A 27629-nucleotide genomic window follows, 5' to 3' on the forward strand; every position below is an offset into this window, starting at 1 on the left:
GGAGAGGTATAAGGATTATATGAAATATATTTATTTTTATAAAGGAATTCAAGAAATTATCAGAAAATACTGATACAGGACAAAACATTTTATAATGAGCATTCAAACAGTAGCAAGCTGATTTTCACAATCTGGGAAGTTCACTGCATTTCGAGTCAAAGTCAGCTAAACCTGCTTCTACTTCTTAGCACCCTGTACTTACCCCATCTTACCACTTAGAGCATAGGAGTATAATTATCTCTTTATTTGCTGGTGTACATCAATATACCATGAATTTCTTTTCTTTTTTTTTTTTAAAGATTTTATTTATTTGACAGAGAGAGACACAGCGAGAGAGGGAACACAAGCAGGGGGAGTGGGAGAGGGAGAAGTAGGCTCCCCGCCGAGCAGGGAGCCCGACGCGGGGCTCGATTCCAGGACCCTGGGATCATGACCCGAGCCGAAGGCAGACGCTTAACGACTGAGCCACCCGGGTGCCCCAATATACCATGAATTTCTGAAAAACATCCATCTTGATCATAGTTCATTTATTTAACAAATACTTATTGAGTGCATACTATGTGCCAGGTACATTTTTGATACTTTGGAATCACCAGTTAACAAAATAAAGGCCTCTGGAATCCTTTGCAATGTATATGCATATCAAATCATTGCAGTGTAAATTTTAAATGTCTTAAAATTTTATTTGTTAATTATACCTCAAGTTGAAAAAAAAAGGCCTCTGCCTTACTGGACCTTATATTCTACCCATATTTGCAAAGTTATTGACACACACATTATAGATTTCCCCTCACTGTCACAAGATGTCTGTAGCAGCACGAAGCATAGTGTCTTCATAGAACAGCATCCATAGCAGAAGGAAAGGTAGATGCAAGAACCTTTCTCTTTCTGGACCCTTCTCTTACTGGGAAAGAAAATCTTTCCCAGAACCCCCACCAGACTTCCCTTTGCATATCACTGGCCAAAAGTGGATCTACTGAGAGTGAACATGTGACCTGGACCAATCAATGGCAAAGCGGAGTGGGATTTCTCAACTTAAGTAAGCAGAGGAAAACTTCTTTCACCACAACTACCAACTCACCTGCACTGTTGATCACTCCCTCCTCTCTGAATCACCCTTTTACTTGACCTCTCATTTCTTCTTGTACTATACTTACTTCTTTACTGGTGTCTTTTAACCTTATGGATTTAAATATCATCTATATGCTTATAAATTCCAAAGTGTTTAATAGACATCTTAAACCTAACATGTCCCAAATTGAACTACTGATCTTATCTTCCAAACCTGTTCCTCCTGAAATCTTCCCTATCTCAGTTAATCTTTGAGTCACCCTTGACTCCTCTCTTTCTTTTATACCACTCATCCAACTGATCAACAAATCTAGGATATATAAACTAGCCACTTCTGTTACCACGCTGGTGGGAGCCACAACCATTTCTCACCTAGATTAGTGCAGTTGTCTAGTAACTGGTTTCTGTTTCTAGACCTCTGAAAGTCTATTCTCAATATAGTAGCCAGGATAGTCCTTCAAAAATCTAAGTCAGATCTTGTCACACTTCTTTCTTTAACTCACCAGTGGGTTTCTTAAAAGCTAAAGCCCCTATGTTTGTCTACAAGGGTTTGCATAATCTATGCCCCACCTCCTTTTTACCTCTGGTTTCATCTCCTTTTACTTCTCTCTCCTTCACTCTGTGAGTGGAGGCAGAGTAGCCTCTTTGCTCTGAGTACGTTTGGCATGCTCCCTGCCTCAGGGCCATTGCGCATGCTGTTACCCTGTCCGGACTGCAATTCCTCCTGATAATCCACATGACTCATTCCCTTACCTCTCAGGTCTTTTTCTCAGTGAAGCCTTCTCTGACCACTTCTGCTGGGCACTCCCTAAACTGTGCTTCCTTACTTCATTGTTCTCTGTATTATATTATCACCTTCTGATACATTGTGTGTTTTACTTATTTACTGTTTTCTGTCTTCCCCACTGGAATTTTTGTCTGTTTTCTCTAAGAAATATTTGGCATGTAGTAGGCATTCAAAAAAATATTGGAAAAGGAATGAGTGAAATCAAAGATGAAAGATGAACTAAATGGCTTCAGTCATGATTTGTCCCCTGATACTGAACATTCTGGATTTTGTTAGCAAAAAAAAGAAGGTAGAAGAATTATTACTTGGGCAGTCAACTGTGTCTTTAACACAAGTCCATACTTGTGAGTAACTTTATACCTTTTTATTTTTTCCCCCTGCCCTCATTTGTCTCTTACAAGAACCCATGAGGAAAGTAGGACAGGTAGTATTTTGCACAAAAAAATTGTGGCTCAGATAATTGATTTTTCCCCAAGAACACCAACACAGCTGTTGGGACCTAAATTGCCTGATAGCAACTGCAATCCTCTTCCCAGTCAATAGCTAGTACAACATTTTGTGGAATACTGTATAATCTTTCATGTGAGTCAAGAGAGCCTTTACCTCCATAAAAGTGATTATGAATCTGCCTTTTTTTTTTTGCCTGTCATCTTAAAATGAAAAAAAAAAAAAAACCCAAACACTGCATATTTAATTCCTGTATCTTGGATTAAAGTACTTTTGTAATAGATAAATCAGCTACTGATATATTATTTACTACCATTATGTACTTTTTAACAAAATGGATTATCAGAATATGTTGCTTTGCTATCAGATTCCTCCAGGTTTTTCCCACATCATTCCCCTCTCCTCTTTACTGAAAATTCTCTCTCCTAGCAGCCATTCAAGCCAAAACCACAATCAAAATATTCCAAATGCTAAATAAAATTGTTATTTTTAATCAAGTAACATGAGCAGGCATGATTGTCATCTATTTCGTTAGGTGGTAGAGAAAAAGATACTTGTACACTTGTTTAACTAAAAGGAATTATTTAAGGTATTTAAATATGCTGAGATACTAATATACTAGCTATGTCTATATACATAGACTATAAATGTGTACACATTATATAATGTATATAGTAAATGCGTATAATGAAATATCTAACACCTAAAACTATCCTGAATGTGATTTATTCCCTCTTTGACATTTCAAAATACACTTCCAGATTTTTGTGGTTCCTTTTGGTGAATGTCAAGGTTATTATTTATCATTACATTGTGGATAAACAGATGTTCAGGTTCACAAAACTTGTGGAGAATGGAGTGAAGGACATTCAAGTTCCCTATTCAGTGAAGAAGACACAGTGGCTCCCCTTAGGTTCTGACATGAGGTTAGAGGATGGAGCAGAAGCAAGCACTTGGGCTATATTGGTCTGGGACTTGACAATACGACTATGCAAAGTTTAAGAAAGGTGTTTATTAATGAAACTAGTATTTCCATTTGCCCTTACTAGCTTTTACAGTTATAAAAGTTACCTGTCTTGAGTTTTACTTCTTTCCCGCAATCAGATAAGCAATTTCTTTTCTATCTGATTTTTATATGGACATCATAGGTTGTTTGTGGTTTTTGGCTAGCATGGTGAGAAGTCAGGTCTCTCAGCTGACTAGGACTACCGTTCTTGTCTTTACTATTACTCTCCTGCTTAATCTGCTGATGTAAAAGGACCAAGCATAAGCTTGCATCAAGTAGAACTCAGTTTGGTTGCTAGTATGCATAGCTATGTGGCCACTTAGTATTTCCTTTAGATTTATATTTTTCATCTCATTGTTTGAGTATCTTCTTTTCTACATCAGCCACTTGTTTTAGTTTCTTTGATCCTTTGTTTTCTAAAAACTAAAAACATTTCTTTTATCGGCAACTTGTGATAGTTCCATTCCAACCGTGTTTCTATATATCATCTTACTGCTACTTCCTAAAAAGGAAACATTCCCTCCAGCCAGCAACTGTTCCACCTTGTTCCTCATCAGTAGGGCTGGCACCAGTTCAAGTTCTGTCAACACTGTTCCATCAGATAAAGCTGTTGGTAACAGAAAGGACGAGAGGGGCTAGTGTGCATGCACACAATTCAAGCACCAGTAAGCAAGCTAACAGCATTCTTACTGCTTCCATGTTAGCCTGCACACCTGTGCCTTGCTTGAAGTCTACTCTAAGTTAGCTACCTTAGCGTTGATAGTGATACCTGTTCAGGTATGTATCCTCATCTGCCTGATAGTATTTTACTCATTTGGATAAGAGCTTGTGTTTTCTGGTTTTCATTGACAGAATGGCTAATAATTCAGCATATGTACAAGATCTTTACGTAAACATCATTTTTAATAAGCTAAACGCCTAATCAGAATATAAGCAGTATGCCCACAATCTGTTATCATCTGTATTGTGTCACTAGTTATTAACAGAACTGGGTAAGCTTCACTTTTAGAAAATGTTAACAGCATGGGAAGTTTCAGTTCATCTAGCATAATGATGATCTTCTAGAAAGGAAGAAAACAAATGTCAGACAGAAATATTCCCTATGGACTTCCTCTCTCCATAGAAAGAAAACTGGCATTACATGTAAAGTTTTGGGGGATAGAACATTATAAAACACATCACTGTGATTGCTGAGCCTCACCCCTAGAGTTTCAGATTCAGTAGGTATGGGATGGGGTCCGATAATTTGCATTTCAAATAAGCTCCCAGATGCTGCTGATGCTTTAGGTTCAGGGTCACAGCTTGAGAACCACTCCTCTACCCAACATTAGAGGAGTGGTTTTCAAACATCAGAATCACCTATAAAAACAAAACAAAACAACAACAAAAATATCACTGTGTCCCAAGGAATAACCCTCATTCTGAACACTATCAGTCAGCTATGTTGAATCACATTTTGTGTGATGTGATCAGTTAAGTTGTGTCAAATCAGAAAAGATTCAGTCAAAATCTTCAATCTCTGAATTCTTTCCAGTTAGTATGATCCTTGCCAGTTCTGCTAAGGGCACAGAGTTTCCAAGCATTTGCACCATCTTTACTACTTGCTTCCTCTTTACCTTCTGCTCTTCTGTGAGTCCCTTTATCTGATAGTTTAGACTACAGATTAGAGGTTAGAGCAGGATTTTCCAAACTGTAGCCAGTACTTCACTGGTGGATCATAAAAATCAGTAGCTTATCTTAATCAACATTTTTTTATTTAAATAAATGGCATAGACCGGAAAACATAGAATGTATCACATGTGGCTAGGGTAAATACTCTTTTATGAAATTTTGAAATTTTTTTTCTTTATATTTTGTTGAACAATATAAAACTGCCATTTTTGTAGGTAAACAAAACAGAATGTCAGTAATTTCATATGGTTTAACCTTACATACAGTTTTATATGTTAGCTATATATCAAACATGTATGTGTGTAGAGTTAATATGAAAAAATACTTCCTGTGATACATCACAGTACAGAGTTAAAAAACCACTGGGTTTGAATAAATGTCTAATAGCACTGTGCTAAATAACCCTCCCAAAACCCACAGAATGTTTTTCTCTAGTTCTAAATTAGCTGGTCTCTGCTATGTAGAACAAGACTAATTCATGGGAAGCAGTTTATATTTAATACTGAAACTGTATTAATAACTAATAGTCATAATTAAACAGTATTCATAATTAATAGCATTTCAGGTGCTTACTTGAATTTTGGTGTACAGATGAGCTATAACATTTAGAGACATTCAGAGCAGTGAGAACTGCTATAGTAAAGGAAAGCTTCACTGAGGGAGATGGAATGAAAAAATGAGGCTGCCTAGAGGAAAGGACACACTGCTTTTAACATCTTCATTTCTGTACCAAGAGTTCACTAGTTTGCAGAACCTTGATTCCATAGAAAAAATAATCTACAAGTCAGAAAGCATGAGCAGTACCCAGTTTTGATGAGGACCAGGTAACAGTTTGATCTTGACAACCACTAGCTTTAATGTGGTGAAGGACTTTCTGATTGGGAAGATTTACCCAATCTTTAGAGCTTATAGTACCTTACAAAAGAGCTTTAATTTTATTTACTTGGTGTTTTTTTAGTTTTTCTTTTATATGTAATTTTTCTTTTAAGAACCTTGGGAAATATAGAAACTATAACCTCAGGGAAATGTATTATCTTACTTAGAAAATAAAAAATTTCTTAAGATTTCCTAAACTGGGAGCACCTGGGTAGGTCAGTTGGTTGAACACCTGACTCTTGATTTCAGCACAGGTCATGATCTCGGGGCTGTGAGATTGAGCCCATCAGGCTCCGGGCTGAGTGGAGAGTCTGCTTGAGCAATCTCTCTCTCCTTCTCCCTCTGCCCCTCCCCCTCCTTCTCTCTCAAAAATATAAATAAATCTTTTAAAAAAAAAAAAAAGATTTCCTAAAATGAAAGTGAAATCCAAGACATCAGGGAGAATTATTTTGGATACTGTTTTACTGTCTAGATACCTAGATGTATTTTTAGAGAAAAACATCATTCATCACATGTCAATGAGGGGTTAGTGTTTGCATATTTTCTTGAGTGAATAGAATTAGATTTAGATCTGAAAAGACTACAATATCCTCAAAACAAATCTGTTCTCTCTACATTTTTCTTAACAAACTCCACCCCTTTCCTATAGGTTTGTAGTGCCTTATGTCCTACCGTGACCCTTTTAGCCACAATTTTTCTGTTGGACTATTTTAACAACCTGCTAACAGGCTGCCAACAGATCTCTGTTGCTAATCTCAGATCCTGCCAATGCATTCTGTGTGTGGCTTTTCTTAAACACAAACTTGATCATGTGTCAATCCCCTTCATAAAATTCTTTAATGGCATCTCATTTCCTACAGGATAAAATCCTTTGCATGCCATACAAAGCCCTACATAGCTAAACTTTGCCTGCCACACCAGTCTCATCTCTCATGGATCCTATGCTCCGTACAGGCTAAACTTTTCTACATACAAGCCTATTTCCCACCTCAGCCTTCGCTGTCACAACTTCCTCTTCCTGGAATGCCTTCTGTATGCAATATTGCTTCAATATTCAGTTGCTGTTTAAGGCCATTTCTCTAAGATGCCTTTTCTTATTTCTCCTTCATCACTACACCAATGGTTCCCAAGCTTTTCTGTACATTAGAATCACCTGGAAATCCCAAAGCTCAGCAAGTGAAACCCAGGGTTTCAGTACTTTTTGAAGTTTCCCAGGTTTCTGAAAAAAAAAAAAAAAAGATGGTTTAAATATTCATCTGTATCTTCCTGGAGTTCTTTCATTGTTTTTTACTTTTACTTTAATTGCTTAAGCCACCTGAAAATTATTTTAGTCCATGACATGGGGTGAGGATATATGGTTTGTAATTTAGCAGGTTAAAGAGACAAACTACAATGTTACTACATGTTATTAATACAACATGGTATATATTCTCATGAAGGTTTGAGGGAGCAAAAGAAAGTCAGTTAAATCTAGATGGCAACATATCTTTCTAGATACACAAACCCAAGTAGGATCATCAGGTATTGAGACCATTGGTCTCCAAAAATGTTTTATTACACCTGCAGAATAAAGTTTTTTATTTTATTTTAAAGAGTGTTATTGAGATAATTTCACATACTGGACAATTCACCCATTTAAAGTGTGCAATTCAGTGATTTTTGGTGTATTCATACATATCTTCAACTATCACCACAGTCAATTTAGAACATTTTCATTATCTCTAAAGGAAACCCTGTACCCTTTACCATTTCCTCCTACAGACTCAGTCTCCCCTTCCCCCTCCCCCAGCCCTCGGTAACCACTAATCTACTTTATGTCTCTATAGATTTCTCTGTTCTAGACATTTCATATGTGATTGGCTTCTTTCACTTAGCATATTTTCAAGGTTCATCTGTGTTGTAGTATGTATCAAATACTTCATTCCCCATTATAGTTAAATGATACTCCCTTTTATGTGGCTATACCACATTTTATCTATTTGTCAACTGATGGACATTTGGGTTGTAAAATAAATTAACATTTCCAAAATATGTATTTTCAAATGTATTTATGACTCATATGTAGGTATTACCAAACAATATTGTATACTATATATAATACAACAAAAAAAATAATAATTTAAATATAAATAACATTCTTGGGGTACCTGGCTGGCTCAGTTGGTAAAGCATGTGACTCTTGATCTCAGGGTCATGAGTTCAAGCCCCACGTTGGGCACAGAGCTCACTTTAAAAATAAATATATAAACAGATAAATAAATAAATGTATTACCAATAAATAAATAAAGCATTCTAATATTTTCTTTTTACCTCTCAAGTGGGTCATTTTGTACACTAAAAACCTCTCAACTTTTATAAATTTTTGAAGCTACTGGTTCAGGTGAGTAAGTTAGTTGAATGTAAGTGTTCCCAACAGAGGATACAGTGCATGCAAACGCATGGAGATAAAAGAAAGCCTGGCACCTTTTCTTTTCTTGCAAGTTGTGTGTGTGAAACACAGAGTGGAAAGGATATGGAATTTTTCATGCGGTCATTTTTACCCTCTCCCTTACTATTAATTTAGGCTTGATGACAACATCTATTTACTCTTCAAACACCTAAGAAAGAATAACAAATAAAAGTTTTATTATACTATATAAGTCCCTATTTTTATTGTTATTATTTGGCAGGATATAGGACACACTGTATTACTATACTTTCTCTCTAGAAGTAACCTTACAGTTTGGTCTCCTTTCACATAATCCCAACCAAGAGTGAGCAGCATCAGTTTCCTTTTTATCACTTTTGTCTGGTTTATTTCTGAACATCTTATTTGCAGTATTAATCTGTGACATAAGGAGACTTGCTGAGTCTGTGATAGAAAAACAACTAAAGAAGTCCTTTGTACTTCACCTCCCACAAAACCCATAGAGAAGTCCTTTACACTTTATCCCACACTGTGATAAGTTGCCATATGAGGCATATATAGAAGAATAATTATGTTTATTCTTACCAATTTGATTGTAGTTAAAGAGAAAATGGTTGCAATATTTACTACAGCCAAAGACTTGCTGGTCTGCGGTATCTTGTGAAGATGTTAGGCAGACTACCGGGATAGAATCCAGTCAACTCAGTTTCCCAGAAATATTTCTCAAGATTGGCTTGCTTATTTTTCTATTATCCATACTTTTACTGCCTTGGATATTTGAACAGTGTAGCATGTTAATTAATTTACTACATTAAATCCCTTAAAGGAAATAGTAATTAATAATGATTTTACCATCTAAGACAATAGAGACAAAGCTTTCGTGAGGCAACTCAAGCCTTCACTTCAGTGAGTGACAAAGCTGAGAATAGAATGTGAGGTTGCTAACTCAAATATTGAACCCAGTCCATTCAATGTGTTGGCTTTGTTTTGTGACTAAACCAAAGGTTTTTTTTAAAAAAAAATTAATCAGTAAGAATGTGTTCTGTAATCGTGTCCTAATCCAAAATAAGAGGGTGAGAAATTTTTCACTTCACCGAGAAAAAATATAAGATTGCTTTAGGTAATGATTTCAGCTTATGAAATTAATCAGGCAAACAAACCCCAATAATCCTTCTTTATGAAAAGATTAATTAATGCCATTTCAAAGCTCAGGCACTTTAAAAAAATATCTTTTTTTCTTTCCCCAGCACATATGTTTTTGTAATATAGAGTTCAGAGACTTTAACTTTAGTTGATATATCATCCTAATGAGTATTATATTTCCATTGTTTCCTGATCATTTTTTGGCTGCAGGTACCACAAAAGAAATGTTCAGAGGCGTTAAGCTTAAGGTGGCACCTGGTGACTGCAGCTCTTCAAGGTCTGGGACAAGGAAGTCCAGTTATTCAGATTCCTCTGCTTTCTTCCTTCCTTCTCCCCACTCTCTCTTTCTATTACTTTCTCTGGGAATCCATTTTCCTCTGAAAAATCACCTTCCTTTTAAAAAGACATCTTAGGGGCGCCTGGGTGGCTCAGTCGTTAAGCGTCTGCCTTCGGCTCAGGTCATGATCCCAGAGTGCTGGGATCGAGCCCCGCATCGGACTCCCTGCTCCGCGGGAAGCCTGCTTCTTCCTCTCTCATTCCCCCTGCTTGTGTTCCCTCTCTCGCTGTGTCTTTCTCTGTCAAATAAATAAATAAAATCTTAAAATAAAATAAAATAGAATAAAATGTTTAAAAAAAAAGACATCTTAATTCATTTAAATAATATTTGTCAAGTATCTGAAAACTTACAAGCACTGTTTCAATCTCTAGACATAAAATGGTGAATAAAACAGAAAAGTTCCTGCCATCTAGGAACTCACATTCCTGGGTCCCTCTTTGGTACCTGTCTCAGTCAGAGCTCACTGGCATTCATTCATTCCACGCTTTTCCAAATTTCAGCTTTTTTCAAAGGGATAGGTCTTTCCAGTGGCAACTCCTTCCCTGTTATATTTAAATAAGTTATCATGCATCAGGCACTTAGAATACTGAGTGGCACATGGAAAGCACTATTTATACAAGTATCCTACAGGTAGAGGATAAGTAGAGCAGAGCATTTTCCATCCTACCGTATGCCAGCAGATACTGCTTATTCTTTTTTTTTTTTTTTAAGATTTTATTTTTTTTAAGTATCTCGACACCCAGTGTGGGGCTCAAACTCACAACCCCAAGACCAAGAGTCACATGCTCCACCGACTGAGCCAGCCAGGCACCCCAGATTATTCTTTTTTTTTTTTTTTAAGATTTTATTTATTTATTTGACAGAGACACAGCAAGAGAGGGAACACAAGCAGGGGGAGTGGGAGAGGGAGAAGCAGACTCCCCGCTGAGCAGGGAGCCCGAGGTGGGGCTCGATCCCAGGACCCTGGGATCATGACCTGAGCCGAAGGCAGCCGCTTAACCGACTGAGCCACCCAGGCGCCCTATCCCAGATTATTCTTAAACAAATTCAGTTTCATAGGTAAACATCATGATAAGAATGCTACATTTAAACATCCAAATTTATGGAAATATAAATTAAGTTTTAATAATTCACTTCACAAAAGGATTTTCCACATTTCTTCCAATTATAAATTTTATTGAGGCTTTGAAAATATGATTTAATATACAGAAATATTTTTATTCAAACAAATATGTTAATAAAGTGAAAAATATTATATCTACTCCCTGCTTCTTGAAATGAGATTTAATCTTTTGAAGGGAGCCATAACTATAAAGTAGCTTATGGACACAAAATATGGTGCCCCATAGTCAATGCCAAATAATAATACCTCATATTTATATAATATGAAGTTTACAAAGTCTTGTCACATGCCTCTTTACATTTAGTTCTCTAACAGTCCTGAGAAGTAGATTAAACAAGTCCTATAGTTTACATTTTGCAAATGAAGAAACCAAAGGATTAAAGACATTTAGTACTCAGCCTAACTGAAACAGATATGAGCAGTCAGAACTTCTGTCCAATATTCTTTCCACTATAAAACTGCAAAGCGCACGTATGGTGATTAACATAACATAATAAAAAAAGAAAAACTGCAAAGCATTGTTTCCTTAAGAAAAGTAAAGAACAAATAAAAAATAAAATAAAATAAGCCACAAGCAAAATGACCTGTTAGCTGGAAGCCAGAATCAGCAGATTGAGGGCTAGCCTACAGCTCATAGCATTACCAGTAAGGCTAAGCAAGGTGACCCCCATCCAACTCAGACTCCAACCCCAGGTTCCAGGAAGCATATCTGAATACAGGTCGACTTCAGATGAAGCATAACTTGATAACCTTTGTCCTACCCTCACCTCATCGCAAAATTTAGTGTGTTAGAGATATCATTTAAGATGGGGATTGAGGAAGAGGGGTAAAATCTGAGTCAGAATAAGTGTACCTATAGTAGAGAATATGGTCTAGGCAGGTTCAAAAATTCTGAGACAGTGAACACGGCCAGAAACAACTGGGCATGGTACTTTGAAGTAATTGCACATACTTCCACATTTAAGTTAGACTATTCTGATAGATATGGAAAAATAATTTTACCAGGATACTTTTCAAAGTTCCTTCCTAAACTAATTAGGGAAAAATCCCAGCAAGATTTTGGGAGTCATCCTCTCTCTCTCTCTTACTTACTTGCCTTTGTCCTCTTCTTCACTGAACTACTGAGGAAGGCATTGTTTTCATTAAGAGAGGGTGGGCATCAGGAAACTTGCAACTTGAGCCTCCATTTTACCAACTAACTCAAACTAGTATCATCATAAGAAAATACCCTTTAATTTTTTTTTTTTAGAAATGAGTTCAAACAACATACCAATCTAGGGTGGTTCAACACACTTCATCTAGTTTTACAAAAAGCTCGCAAATACTTGTAAATGATTTCCTTGCATTATTGACCTGCAAGTTATGTCTTGTGGCTACTTGTTACTTACCAAAATAAAGTTCCAATTCATTAATCTAGCACTAAGGTACTTGCATGATCAGATTTTTCTTATTTTCCTTATTCCCCATCTTATTCACCCATTCTTCACTTTCACAAAACATTTTTCCTCTTTCTCATGTGCATCCTGTACTCTGTGTTGTCTTCCTGCTTGGTTATGATGTCTCTTCTACCTGCTGTGGCTTAATCTTCTTTCTCCTACAACCCAGTTATGCTGCCACTTCCTCCTCCCAACTCTCCCTCTGTCTCCTCTGCATGAATTTCCTAAGTACTTTATCAGGACCTCTCTTATGTCATTTGTAACACCACACAGTTAAAGAGTATAACTGTCTTATCCCTTTTCCAGCCTATAAGCTCCTTAACATTGGGAACCATCTATGTTTCACTCACTCGCATATACACTGGTGCCCCCCATCACCCCCATAACTGCTTGCAGTGTAATAGAATAGAAGCAGCATGGGCTTTGAAGTCTGACAGCCCTGATTTCAAATCCTTGCTCTATCCTTTATTAGCCATATAACCTTGGGCAAGATCCTTAACCTCTCTAAACCTGTTAACTCTTGCATAAAATAGAGACGATAATACCCATTCTGTTGTTACAAGAAACAAGAATTAAGTGAGAAAGCAGGCACAGAGTTCTTAGTACTGTATCTCAGACATGCTAGGTCCTAAAAGGTGGTGATAGTACTAGCCGTAGTGGTCTTAACTTATATTTTAGAGGCCACTTTATTGCTTCAGTGCCTCAGTCACACAGGGGATAAAAAGAACCCATGTGTATCACACATGCAAGTATTTAAGGACTATTTTGAACTGGTCTGTAAACTCTTATAACTACTTGGAGACAAGTACCTCATAAATTTACTACAAAACAATAGAACTCTCCTTTAAGTGCTATTAGAAATGCAGATATTCTGCAGTATTTAATTTACTAGGATAATCATAGCCTCAGGCAATTTTAGGTAGCAGTTCTTTCTTTAGTATCCTCCCTGATTGGCTTCATGAAATCTTTTTATCTTGAAGAATTTTGTATTTTTTTTTCTTATTGCTACAACACAGAGTACGAAATTTGTAGTTTCCATATCCAGAATGACAGGTCAACATAGGGATGCTGTCAAAATGGCCATCAAACTGCAAGAACTGTGGGTCACACCATCTGGAGAAGTACAAAGTGTGCTCTGTTGAGAAACCTGGGGGCAACATCAGTCAGTCTTTGTGTTAGTCCTAGGGTCCAAGGGAGGAAGAATGAAGGAAATTTGAACAGAAACAACAGACTAGAGCTGACAGGTGGAAAGTTGTACCGCAGAAGTAAAGCTATTCATGTCCCTCGGTAATTCTCAGTAATCATTTTTATATTGTAATTGTTTCTTGTGATCATTATTAAGAAAAATGGAGAAACATCTGATAAAAAGCTTCTCAGATAGAGTCTATGTAATAAAAAATTGTATTAGTAACTTAAAGCAATTTCATGTTTAGGGTTCAGGACCTGTCTTTACTGATACAAGTTCTCGTCATCTCTTAATTTATTAGATAAGCTCATTTAATTCATTTTAATTGATTTTTAGTATAATACTTTGTGGTAACTAATTTATGTATTGTTATATAAGTTACTACCAACATGACTGCTATTTGAATTATAAACTCAACAAAGCAATATACTTGGGAAAGTAAAAGATAAAATTTGTATTTGGATAGGACTGGGGCATTAAAACAAGTTTTAAAAAATTTCTAAAAACTTAAGATATAACAAAATATAAAATAACAAAAATTAAAATTAAGAAAACTCCTAATTAGAGAATTAAATCTATATTGGAGAGTCATGCCATTTTATAAATGGTCACACGGTAGTATAAATGTATATAATTTCAAAGTGATTACTAGACTGTAATGAAATACATCTGTGGTGATTACACATTCCAAAGAGAAAGTACACATAATAGTGTATGTAGAGAGGAAACAACATTGAGTTGTCAGAAGTTGTAAGATATTTCAAGCTTAGCACAATCATTTGCCCTCTCTGAACCTCAGTTTTTTCATCTGTAAAGGAGCAGATTATTGCTGCCTAAGAACTTCTTAGTACTAATATTTTGTGTTGTGATTGTGGGCATACTCCTTTTATAGTGAATTTAAAAATTGAGATTAAGTAGCCAGTAGATTATAAATATACAGAACCCCTAGATATGAACTCTCACTTATTCATAGGCTACTCTTGTTAGAAATGTTTAATGGAAGATAGAGCTGAAAATCAGTATTGTTATGCAGAGATAAAAGAACTAAAATCTAGTCAGGCTGAAATTAAAAATGCTGTAACTTAGATGCAAACCCAAATGGAGGCCATAAAAATAAGGATGGACAAATCAGAGGAGTGAATCAGTGATATATAAGATACAACTATGGAAAATAATGAAGCTGAAAAAAAGAGAGAAAGAAAAGTAATGAATCACAAAGGTAGACTTAGGAAACTCAATGACTTATTAAAATGTAGTAACATTCATATCATAGGAGTCCCAGAACATGAGGAGAGAGAAGAATGGGCAGAAGGTTTATTCAAACAAATTATAGCTGAAAACTTCCCTAATGTGGGGAAGGACACAGACATCAAAATCCAAGAAGCATAAAAACTCCCATTAAATTCAACAAAAGCTGACCATCGCCAAGGCATATCATAGTCAAATTCACAAAATGCAGACAATGAAAATAAGTATTTTTGTATTTTTATTCCAAAATGAAATACAGTCTAAAAGTCTGGATTAATTTAACTGTATTATAACTTGTTACCTTCACATTTCTCAAATCAGCTAATAGAAAAACACAGGAAAGTATTCTGTATTATTTTATTTTGATGATTATTTTAAGCCTAAAATAACATAAGCAATGAAGCTAAGATGAACAGGGAAAGAAAAGGAAAAAGTCCATGTAAATGTAGACTGAATTCCATTTAATCACTGTTCAGTGTTCAAGCATACTTCAGGTAGTCCCTGAATTATTTAACCACTTTTGACTTATTTTTATGGAACTATAGGCTTATTTTGACCACCAGATGGAGCCAATATTGTTCAATTTATAACATAAAAGATATGCTGAAAATAACAAGTGGTTAAATAAAATGAATAAATCATAGATTTCTTATTTTAGTTCTTAGTACAGAAAGAAATTAAACTTTCAGCCTAGTCTTCCCCTAAACTTCTGCCTAATCTTTGTCATGTGCATATAGACACCCCTAGTAAATAATTTCTTTATTGTGAATAATTTTCATCTTGGCAGTTTCATTGGATAAAGAGACCAGTTTCCTTCTGATTCACTTTTTTTTTTTAATATTTTTATTTATTTTTTGACAGAGAGAGAGAGACAGCGAGAGAGGGAACACAAGCAGGGGAGGAGTGGGAGATGGAGAAGCAGGCTTCCCTGCCGAGCAAGGAACCTGATGTGGGGCTCGATCCCAGGATACTGGGATCGTGACCTGAGCCGAAGGCAGACGCTAAACGGCTGAGCCACCCAGGCGCCCTCTTCTGATTCACTTTTTAAAGACGTCATCTAAGCAACTTTCAATTATCTTTTTTTTTTTAAAGATTTTATTTATTTATTTGACAGAGACAGAGACAGCGAGAGCAGGGACACAAGCAGGGGGAGTGGGAGAGGGAGAAGCAGGCTTCCTGCTGAGCCGGGAGCCCCATGTGGGACTCGATCCCAAGACCCTGGGATCCTGACCTGAGCCGAAGGCAGTCGCTTAACCAACTGAGCCACCCAGGCGCCCGCAACTTTCAATTATCTTTAAAACAAAATTAGTACAGGGGCGCCTGGGTGGCTCAGTCGGTTAAGCGTCTGCCTTCGGCTCAGGTCATGATCTCTGGGTCTTGGGAACGAGCCCTGCATCAGGCTTCCTGCTCAGTAGGGAGTCTGCTTCTCTCTCTCTCACTCTCTCTCCCTCTGCTTCTCCCCATTGCTCGTTCTCTCTCCCTCTCAAATAAATAAATAGAATCTTAAAAAAAAATTTTTAAAAACCCCAAATTAGTACAAATTTAACCTCTTGTCATTTAATAAATACTATGGGTTATAATTATGAAAAATGATAATAAAAAGTATATGTAGGTTCTCATCTTAATGTCAAAGAATATCCCCATTATTGTCATTTCCATAATGGATTTTCCTAATAAAACAAACCAAAAAATAGGCATTCTGACTGGGGGGAGGATATATAGTTTATCCCCAGTAGCTCCTCAAGGAGATGGTAAAGCTACAACCCTTACAGAGATGCTACCCAGAAAGCTTAGTGTTCAAGTAAATCAGAGGTAGCTGCCTTAAAGTTGACTTCTACTCCTCTTAACTATTTAATATATGTTAGAAATTATTTATCTGTGACTCAATTTAGCAACTATCTGTTGAAAAAATATTTGTATGCTAAGGGCCCTAAGGCCCTACAAGTCCCTCAAAGAGTCTTTTATCCAGCCAGAACAATAAAGCAACTATGGACACTGCTGTAATTTAAAATCTAAACATGATCAAATTGTTCATTTGTCCATTCAGCTACTATTTATTGAGTATACACTATATGCAAGGCATATGCTAGGCCCCAAACGGCATAATCCCTGCCGTGTGTGTGTAGCCTTGGGGGCGGTACAGACAAAGAAGCAGTCATGGTAGAGTGCTTAAGCTGTTTAATGGTTCAAGTGAGGGGGAAAATATTACTAATTAAGGATTATCAAGAAAAAGTTATAAAGGATTCTTCCTAGATATAAATTATTTACATAAACCCACTGTTTGGCAAACTCTATTTCCCGTTTATTATGGTCTGGGAGGAATTTAGAACCTTTATTTGGTAGGATTTTATTTCATCAGACACATCCAACTGGTGATCTGATGCCTTTTTATGTCAAATTGGAGTATTTTCTAAGTTTTCTTGTGTGTCAAACATGAAGAAGAAATAACCAAGCTGGTTAAGAACTTGTCATTTAGGGCCAGACTATATGGGTTTATATTCTCATGTTTATAGCCCCTTGGATAGGTTACTTAACCTCTTACTACCTTAATTTCCTTATCAGCAAAATAGGGCTAATACTATGCCTTCCTTATAGGGTTGTTTATCAGGATTAACCAACTAATTCAGGTACTTGTGTCTGGCACATAATGAGTACTTAAAATGCTAGCTATCTTGGATATCTCTTTTCAAGGCTGGTACTTTTCCTAGAATTAAGAACTCATGTATATAAAATTTGATTTAAAAAAAAAACAAAAACATACTTTTTAGCTTCCAGAAAGTATAAGATACAACTGTGTATCACCAGCATTTATATTTTCTATATCCATTAAAGTTTATGCCTTTTGTTTTCTTTTTTTTATTATGTTATGTTAGTCAACATCATTAGTTTTTGATGGAGTGTTCCATGGTTCATTGTTTGCACATAACACCCAGTGCTCCATTCAATATGTGCCCTCCTTACTACCCATCACCGGGCTAGCCCATTCCCCCACCCCTCTCCCCTCTAAAACCCTCAGTTTGTTTCTCAGAGTCCATAGTCTCCCATGGTTCGTCTCCCCCTCCGATTTCCCCCCCTACATTTTCCCCTTCCTACTAGCTTCTTCTTCTTTTTTTTTTTTAACATATAATGTATTATTTGTTTCAGAGGTACAGGTCTGTGATTCATCAGTCTTAACACAATTCATAGCGCTCACCATATCACATACCCTCCCCAATGTCCATTACCCAGCCACCCCATCCCTCCCACCCCCACCACTCCAGCAATCCTCAGTTTGTTTCCTGAGATTAAGAATTCCTCATATCAGTGAGATCAAATGATACTTGTCTTTCTCTGAATGACTTATTTCGCTTAGCATAATACCCTCTAGTTCCATCCACGTCATTGCAAATGGCAAGATTTGGGGGGTTTTTTTGATGGCTACATAATATTCCACGGTATATGTATACCACATCTTCTTTATCCATTCATCTGTCGATGGACATCTTGGCTCTTTCCATAGTTTGGCTATTGTGGACATTGCTGCTATAAACATCGGGGTGCTTGTACCCCTTCGGATCCCTACATTTGTATCTTTGGGGTAAATACCCTGTAATGCAATTGCTAGGTCATACAGTAGCTCTATTTTCAACTTTTTGAGGAACCTCCATACTGTTTTCCAAAGTGGCTGCCCCAGCTTGCATTCCCACCAACAGTGTAGGAGAGTTTCCCTTTCTCTGCATCCCCACCAACATCTGTCGTTTCCTGACTTGTTAATTTTAGCCATTCTGACTGGTGTGAGGTGGTATCTCATTGAGGTTTTGATTTGGATTTCCCTGATGCCGAGCGATGTTGAGCACTTTTTCATGTGTCTGTTGGCCATTTGGATGTCTTCTTTGGAAAATTGTCTGTTCATGTCTTCTGCCCATTTCTTGATTGTATTATTTGTTCTTTGTATCCCTTTTGTTTTCAAATGTTGTTTACTATTAGCAGTAACATTACTTCTATTTGTACAAAAGTTTTTGTTTATTATGGGAATTTTTCAAAAATTTCCTTGAAGTACTGGATCCCAATATATTTAAAATAATTTATAAGCAGCTTTACTAACAGTTTCTGATACATACTGATTATTCAATAAGCTTTTTTTAAAAAAATGAATGAATGTAACAGCTCCTTGGAGCTGTTAAGCTCCTTGAGCTCTGGTCCTGACACAGTGGAGGAATAAGCCCTTTATCTATAAAATGAGATTTGTAGATGGATACCATTGGTTCATTAGCTAAGTAACCACAGTTGAGTAGTCATCATCCCTTTATGTTCAGAACAAAAAGGTTTCACAGTGAAGAGATTCAAGTGGAGCAAGGATTGTTTCTGACTAGCTCTTAGAGGAGGGGTTAAAGGCATTCTTTATAACATGCAGGGACAGAATTGCAGTACTTAACTTTGTCACCTAAACTAAGAGTCAGAACACACGTTTTACCCCAGGCTCTGCTGCTGATCCCCCTGGGAGACTGGCTGAGTAACTTCACTTACCTAAACACTGGTTACCTCACCCATAAACTGAGACGGTAGATTAGAAGATCCTCAAGATAACTTCTAGCTCTGGTGCTCTAGTGAACTGATACTCCAGTGATAAACTGATGATTATAGTGATGTTGGACATTCTCTTCACCAGGCCCTTTCACATATATTACCTAGTTTTATCTCAGAAATAAGCTAAGATACTTCATTCTAACACTATAACATATGTAAGCTTTAAGCCCTCTAAGGAATCAGCAATTTGAAACTTAAAGTCAATGGCTTGATTTCTTAACTGTTTTCACATATCTTAGGTTCGTTTCACCCTTTAGACTACATTATAGAATGCAAAGTTTGTATCATTTATGTTTTAGATGTCTTTTACACCATTTCTCAGAATGCCCACATATGAGAGATACTAGGTAAAATTTTATTTTCTGGATTGAAGTTTTAACTAAAGTCAGTAGGCCTTTTGTATCATACAGATCTGGGCTCAAATCCCAGCTTTACCATATTCTAATTCCTGTTTCCTCATTTGGTTTATGGATCCTTCATAGAAAATCAAAGCACTTTAACATGGTGCCTGACATATACTCTTTGGTAAATGCTCTTTTTTCCCACCACTCTTCATTCCTATTTATTTAGCATGTTTTGTAGACATTTCAGCTAATGACAAATAGTCATCATATTACATCATTATTATTTATGAATTATCATCCACTGTATATTGAGATTTATAAGAAAACTAAAAGTAGAACAGTCTGTACTTAGAGAAACTAAATTTTTCAAACTCCTTGTGTATTTTATTAGCCAGTTTTATGTCTCTAAAATCATCCAGTCACTTATTCAATTTTTGTTTATTCAGGGGGATTCAAGCACATGAGAAATGAATGTGCTACTTCCTGTTCTGGCAATATGGACTGAGTTAGCACAGACCTTCCTTCTACAAATATATAGAAATGCTGGATAAAATATGATCCACCCAATTTAAATACTTAGATAAGCTTAAGAAAAGGAGAGAAACAGAGAGACAGAGAGAGAAGGTAAGAAAAAAAGAAAAGCGCTAGGTACCAGAAACAAAGGGGAAGCAAAACCAGAGCATTAAGTGGGCAAGCTGATATTATAGTTGCCCAGGGGAGTATTGGAACCAGATGTAGGCTCTACTAGCTAGAAGCTGGGCATTTTAATCTCAGACTTGGACAGAGATGTGGCCATGGCTCAAGAGAAATGGGAACTAGAAAAACTGTCCACCTGGTCAGGAAGGCCACAGTGAAGCTTGTCGTATTTCAAACCTATATGTGGGGGAGATTTAAAAAAAAAAAGTCTCAAAAAATCAAAACCCTAAACTTCTACCAGGCATGGCTACAACGTCTGAATATACATTCCCTATATGGTATAGGAATCCTAAGCCAAGAAATTAACTTAAAAAAAAAAAAATGGCTCTAGACTACTGGAACCCCTCAATTGCCTGATAGAAACAAATGCAAAAGTTCTTTGTAGAAACTCTTAAGCAATCCTGTGTGCCTAGGATTCCTATGGAGCATGATGGAGATGCAGCTCTAGCTAAAGATAAACTCACAATCAAAAATTAGAAAACACATAGAGAAATGATGAGCCTAGGAAGAAAGTCAGAAGACATAACAGAAAGATCCCCAAGAAGAATCTGAAAGATACAAATAACAGGTGTTTTAAATAATTAAAGGAGATTTTTTTTAAGCACTAAATATCATAATAAAGACTGAGACTATTAAAAGAACAGGGAATTTGAAGAATAACCAAAAAGAATATCTAGATATAAAAAATATAATTATGGCTCAGTTTATGTGTTAAAAACTGATTAGATACAACTAAACAAAGAGTTAATGAACTGAAATATAAAACTAAGGAAATTATTCAGAGTATACTGCTGAGAAATAAAAATAAAAATTAATGTGCTGTGATTATTCGTAGTTGATCATATTGTAAAGAGAAGTATTTATACTAATGTGATATACTTAGTTATGAAATAGAATAGTTGCCAGATTTTTCACACAGTTGGGTTTATGCAGCAAATGTCACTGCATTAGAAAATCTCGAACAAAATGGCTGACTGTTAATACACTGCACATTAATAACATTCTTCAAACTGTGTAACAAAGAGGTAAGCAATAAACCAAGGCTTGAAAAGAAAGATTACTAGCATTCTTTTTTTTTAAAAAAAATTTTATTTTTTGACAGAGAGAAACAGCGAGAGAGGGAACACAAGCAGGGGGAGTGGGAGAGGGAGAAGCAGGCTTCCCGCTGAGCAGGGAGCCCAATGTGGGACTCGATCCCAAGACCCTGGGATCATGACCTGAGCCAAAGGCAGACACTTAACGACTGAGCCACCCAGGCACCCCGATTACTGGCATTCTTGATTACATCTGGGTCATCTTGGTTTGCCAGCCAAAGATAAGAAGAGATAGGTTGTTGGTTTTTGGTTTTTTTTTAATCATAAATTTTCATTATTATGTGTGCATGTAAGCTAATATAAAATGTTAGTACTTTTTTCTTGAGACAAAACCTGTGCTCCATAAACCCAGATGTTAACTAATCCTCACAGGGAAGTATTACAGGGTCAAGTCTATAAATTGGTATTCTAATTTCTAACTTAGTAAAAATTACTTTGATCTGCTTCTGATAGCTGTCTGACTTATTTGTTGGATATATTTGTTTCTTTTTTTTTTTGATTCTTATGTTAATCCCCATACATTACATCATTAGTTTTAGATGTAGTGTTCCATGATTTATTGTTTGTGCATAACACCCAGTGCTCCATACAGAATGTGCCCTCCTCAATACCCATCACCAGGCTAACCCATCCTCCCACCCCCCTCCCCTCTAGAACCCTCAGTTTGTTTTTCAGAGTCCATCGTCTCTCATGGTTCGTCTACCCCTCCGATTTCCCCCCCTTCATTCTTCCCCTCCTGCTACCTTCTTCTTTTTTTTTTCTTAACATATATTGCATTATTTGTTTCAGAGGTACGGATCTGAGATTCAACAGTCTTGCACAATTCACAGCGCTCACCAGAGCACATACCCTCCCCAGTGTCTATCACCCAGTCACCCCATCCCTCCCACCCCACCCCCCACTCCAGCAACCCTCAGTTTGTTTCCTGCGATTAAGAATTCCTCATATCAGTGAGGTCATATGATACATGTCTTTCTCTGTTTGACTTATTTCGCTCAACATAATACCCTCCAGTTCCATCCACGTCGTTGTAAATGACAAGATCTCATTCCTTTTGATGGCTGCATAATATTCCATTGTATATATATACCACATCTTCTTTATCCATTCATCTGTCGATGGACATCTTGGCTCTTTCCACAGTTTGGCTATTGTGGACATTGCTGCTATAAACATCGGGGTGCTTGTACCCCTTCGGATCCCTACTTTTGTATCTTTGGGGTAAATACCCAGTAGTGCAATTGCTGGATCATATGGTAGCTCTATTTTCAACTTTTTGAGGAACCTCCATACAGTTTTCCAGAGTGGCTGCACCAGCTTGCATTCCCACCAACAGTGTAGGAGGGTTCCCCTTTCTCCGCATCCCCGCCAACATCTGTCGTTTCCTGACTTGTTAATTTTAGCCATTCTGACTGGTGTGTGGTGGTATCTCACTGAGGTTTTGATTTGGATTTCCCTGATGCTGAGTGATATTGAGCACTTTTTCATGTGTCTGTTGGCCATTTGGATGTCTTCTTTGGAAAAATGTCTGTTCGTGTCTTCTGCCCATTTCTTGATTGGATTCTTTGTTCTTTGGGTGTTGAGTTTGATGAGTTCTTTATAGATTTTGGATACTAGCCCTTTATCTGATATGTCATTTGCAAATATCTTCTCCCATTCTGTCGGTTGTCTTTTGGTTTTGTTGACTGTTTCCTTTGCTTTGCAAAAGCTTTTTATCTTGATGAAGTCCCAATAGTTCATTTTTGCCCTTGCTTCCCTTGCCTTTGGCAATGTTTCTAGGAAGAAGTTGCTTCGGCTGAGGTCAAAGAGGTTGCTGCCTGTGTTCTCCTTTAGGATTTCGATGGGCTCCTGTCTTACATTGAGGTCTTTCAACCATTTTGAGTCTATTTTTGTGTGTGCTGTAAGGAAATGGTCCAGTTTCATTCTTCTGCATGTGGCTATCCAATTTTCCCAACACCATTTGTTGAAGAGACTTTTTTCCATTGGACATTCTTTCCTGCTTTGTCAAAGATAAGTTGACCATAGAGTTGAGGGTCCATTTCTGGGCTCTCTATTCTGTTCCATTGATCTGTGTGTCTGTTTTTGTGCCAGTACCATACTGTCTTGATGATGACAGCTTTGTAATAGAGCTGGAAGTCCGGAATTGTGATGCCGCCAGCTTTGCTTTTCTTTTTCAACATTCCTCTGGCTATGCGGGGTCTTTTCTGGATCCATACAAATTTTAGGATTATTTGTTCCATTTCTTTGAAAAAAGTGGATGGTATTTTGATGGGGATTGCATTGAATGTGTAGATTGCTCTAGGTAGCATTGACATCTTCACAATATTTGTTCTTCCAATCCATGAGCATGGAATGTTTTTCCATTTCTTTGTGTCTTCCTCAATTTCTTTCATGAGTATTTTATAGTTTTCTGAGTACAGATCCTTTGTCTCTTTGGTTAGATTTATTCCTAGGTATCTTATGGTTTTGGGTGCAATTGTAAATGGGATCGACTCCTTAATTTCTCTTTCTTCTGTCTTGTTGTTGGTGTATAGGAATGCCACTGACTTCTGTGCATTGATTTTATATCCTGCCACTTGACTGAATTCCTGTATGAGTTCTAGCAGTTTTGGGGTGGAGTCTTCGGGGTTTCCCACATAAAGTATCATATCATCTGCAAAGAGTGAGAGTCTGACTTCTTCTTTGCCGAATCGGATGCCTTTTATTTCTTTTTGTTGTCTGATTGCTGTGGCTAGGACTTCCAATACTAGGTTGAATAGCAGTGGTGATAGTGGACATCCCTGCCGCGTTCCTGACCTTAGGGGGAAAGCTCTCAGTTTTTCCCCATTGAGAATGATATTCGCTGTAGGTTTTTCATAGATGGCTTTTATGATATTGAGGTATGTACCTTCTATGCCTATACTCTGAAGAGTTTTGATCAAGAAAGGATGCTGTACTTTGTCAAAAGCTTTTTCTGCATCTATTGAGAGGATCATATGATTCTTGTTCTTTCTTTTGTTAATGTATTGTATCACATTGATTGATTTGCGGATGTTGAACCAAACTTGCAGCCCAGGGATAAATCCCACTTGGTCGTGGTGAATAATCCTTTTAATGTACTGTTGGATCCTATTGGCTAGTATTCTGGTGAGAATTTTTGCATCCATGTTCATCAGGGATATTGGTCTGTAATTCTCCTTTTTGATGGGGTCTTTGTCTGGTTTTGGGATCAAGGTAATGCTGGCCTCATAAAATGAGTTTGGAAGTTTTCCTTCCATTTCTATTTTTGGGAACAGTTTCAGAAGAATAGGTATTAATTCTTCTTGAAATGTTTGGTAGAATTCCCCTGGGAAGCCATCTGGCCCTGGGCTTTTGTTTTTTGGGAGATTTTTGATGACTGCTTCAATTTCCTTTGTGGTTATAGGTCTGTTCAGGTTTTCTATTTCTTCCTGGTTCAGTTATGGTAGTTGATACATCTCTAGGAATGCATCCATTTCTTTCAGGTTATCTAATTTGCTGGCATAGAGTTGCTCATAATATGTTCTTATAATTGTTTGTATTTCTTTGGTGTTGGTTGTGATCTCTCCTCTTTCATTCATGATTTTGTTGATTTGGGTCCTTTCTCTTTTCTTTTTGATAAGTCTGGCCAGGGGTTTATCAATCTTGTTAATTCTTTCAAAGAACCAGCTCCTAGTTTCGTTGATCTGTTCTACTGTTCTTTTAGTTTCTATTTCATTGATTTCTGCTCTGATCTTTATTATTTCTCTTCTCCTGCTGGGTTTAGGCTTTATTTGCTGTTCTTTCTCCAGCTCCTTTAGGTGTAGGGTTAGGTTGTGTACTTGAGACCTTTCTTGTTTCTTGAGAAAGGCTTGTATTGCTATATACTTTCCTCTTAGGACTGCCTTTGCTGCATCCCAAAGATTTTGAATAGTTGTGTTTTCATTTTCATTGGTTTCCATGTATTTTTTTAATTCTTCTTTAATTTCCTGGTTGACCCATTCATTCTTTAGTAGGATGCTCTTTAGCCTCCATGTATTTGAGCTCTTTCTGACTTTCCTCTTGTGATTGAGTTCTAGTTTCAAAGCATTGTGGTCTGAAAATAGGCAGGGAATGATCCCAATCTTTTGGTACTGGTTGAGACCTGATTTATGACCTAGGATGTGATCGATTCTGGAGAATGTTCCATGGGAACTAGAGAAGAATGTGTATTCCGTTGCTTTGGGGTGGAATGTTCTGAATATGTCTGTGAAGTCCATTTGGTCCAGTGTGTCATTTAAAGTCTTTATTTCCTTGTTGATCTTTTGCTTAGACGATCTGTCCATTTCAGTGAGGGGGGTGTTAAGGTCCCCCACTATTATTGTATTGTTGTCGATGTGTTTCTTTGCTTTTGTTATTAATTGCCTTATATAATTGGCTGCTCCCATGTTAGGGGCAGAGATATTTACAATTGTTAGATCTTCTTGTTGGATAGACCCTTTAAGTAGGATATAATGTCCTTCCTCATCTCTTATTACAGTCTTTGGTTTAAAATCTAATTTGTCTGATATAAGGATTGCCACCCCAGCTTTCTTTGGTGTCCATTAGCATGGTAAATGGTTTTCCACCCCCTCACTTTCAATCTGGGGGTGTCTTTGGTTCTAAAATGAGTCTCTTGCAGACAGCATATCGATGGGTCTTGTTTTTTAATCCAGTCTGATAGCCTGTGTCTTTTGATTGGGGCATTTAGCCCATTTACATTCAGGGTAACTATTGAAAGATAGGAATTTAGTGCCACTATATTGCCTGTAAGGTGACTGTTACCGTATATTGTCTGTGTTCCTTTCTGGTCTATGTTGCTTTTAGGGTCTCTCTTTGCTTAGAGGATCCCTTTCAATATTTTTTGTAGGGCTGGTTTTGTGTTTGCAAATTCCTTTAGTTTTTGTTTGTCCTGGAAGCTTTTTATCTCTCCTTCAATTTTCAATGACAGCCTAGCTGGATATAGTATTCTTGGCTGCATATATTTCTCATTTAGTGCTCTGAATATATCCTGCCAGTCCTTTCTGGCCTGCCAGGTCTCTGTGGATAGGTCTGTTGCCAATCTAATGTTTCTACCATTGTAGGTTACATATCTCTTCTCCCGAGCTGCTTTCAGGATTTTCTCTTTGTCTATGAGACTCGTAAGTTTTACTATTAGTTGTCGGGGTGTTGACCTATTTTTATTGATTTTGAGAGGGGTTCTCTGTGCTTCCTGGATTTTGATGTCTGTTTCCTTCCCCAAATTAGGGAAGTTCTCTGCTATAATTTGCTCCATTATACCTTCTGCCCCCCTCTCTCTTTCTTCTTCTTCTGGGATCCCAATTATTCTAATGTTGTTCCATCTTATGGTATCGCTTATCTCTCGAATTCTGCCCTCGTGATCCAGTAGTTGTTTATCTCTCTTTTTCTCAGCTTTTTTATTTTCCATCATTTGGAGTTCTATATCACTGATTCTCTCTTCTGCCTCATTTATCCTAGCAGTTAGTGCCCCCATATTTGATTGCACCTCATTAATAGCCTTTTTGATTTCTACTTGGTTAGATTTTAGTTCTTTTACTTCTCCAGAAAGGGTTTCTCTAATAACTTCCATATTTTTTTCAAGCCCAGCTAGTATCTTTAAAGTGATGATTCTGAACTCTAGATCTGACATCGTACTAATGTCCATATTGAGTAGGTCCCTGGCAGTCGGTACTACCTCTTGTTCTTTTTGTTGAGGTGATTTTTTCCGTCTTGTCATTTTGTGCAGAGGAGAATAGATTAATGAGAGAACAAAATGCTAGCAGAGTAACAACATCCCCAGAAAATATACTCTAAACAAATCAGAAAAGACCTGAAGCAGTGGAAAAAGAAAGGGAAAGAGAGAAAAAAGAAAAAGAAAAAGATAAAGATAAAAACAAACAAAAACAAACAAAACAAAACAACAACAACAAAAAATACCAGAATGTGATCAAATATGATCAGGCTGTTATATAGATCAGTGCCACACACTAGATTTGGGGTGTATTTTGGTCTGTTAGAAGCAAGTGCCTCCCAAAATTTTAAAGAAAGAAAAACTTATATATGTATAAAAATAAGGGTTGATATGATGAAGGAAGGAATATGACTGTAAAGATGGAAATTATAAAAAATTTTATAAAAGGAATTGATAAGAAGTTGTTTGAAAAAAGAAAGAAGAGGATTTAAAAAAAGAAAAAAGA

The 27629-nt window shown here is 36.9% G+C and overlaps 1 protein-coding gene across 1 annotated transcript in view; it reads left to right on the forward strand.

The window, feature by feature from the left end:
* Positions 1-27629, forward strand: part of CWC27 (CWC27 spliceosome associated cyclophilin) — a 200045-nt gene that overhangs the window by 135318 nt on the left and 37098 nt on the right. The gene's annotated exons all lie outside the window — the stretch shown is intronic.

Source organism: Neomonachus schauinslandi, chromosome 7, assembly GCF_002201575.2.
Source record: "Neomonachus schauinslandi chromosome 7, ASM220157v2, whole genome shotgun sequence".
Taxonomy (NCBI): domain Eukaryota; kingdom Metazoa; phylum Chordata; class Mammalia; order Carnivora; family Phocidae; genus Neomonachus; species Neomonachus schauinslandi.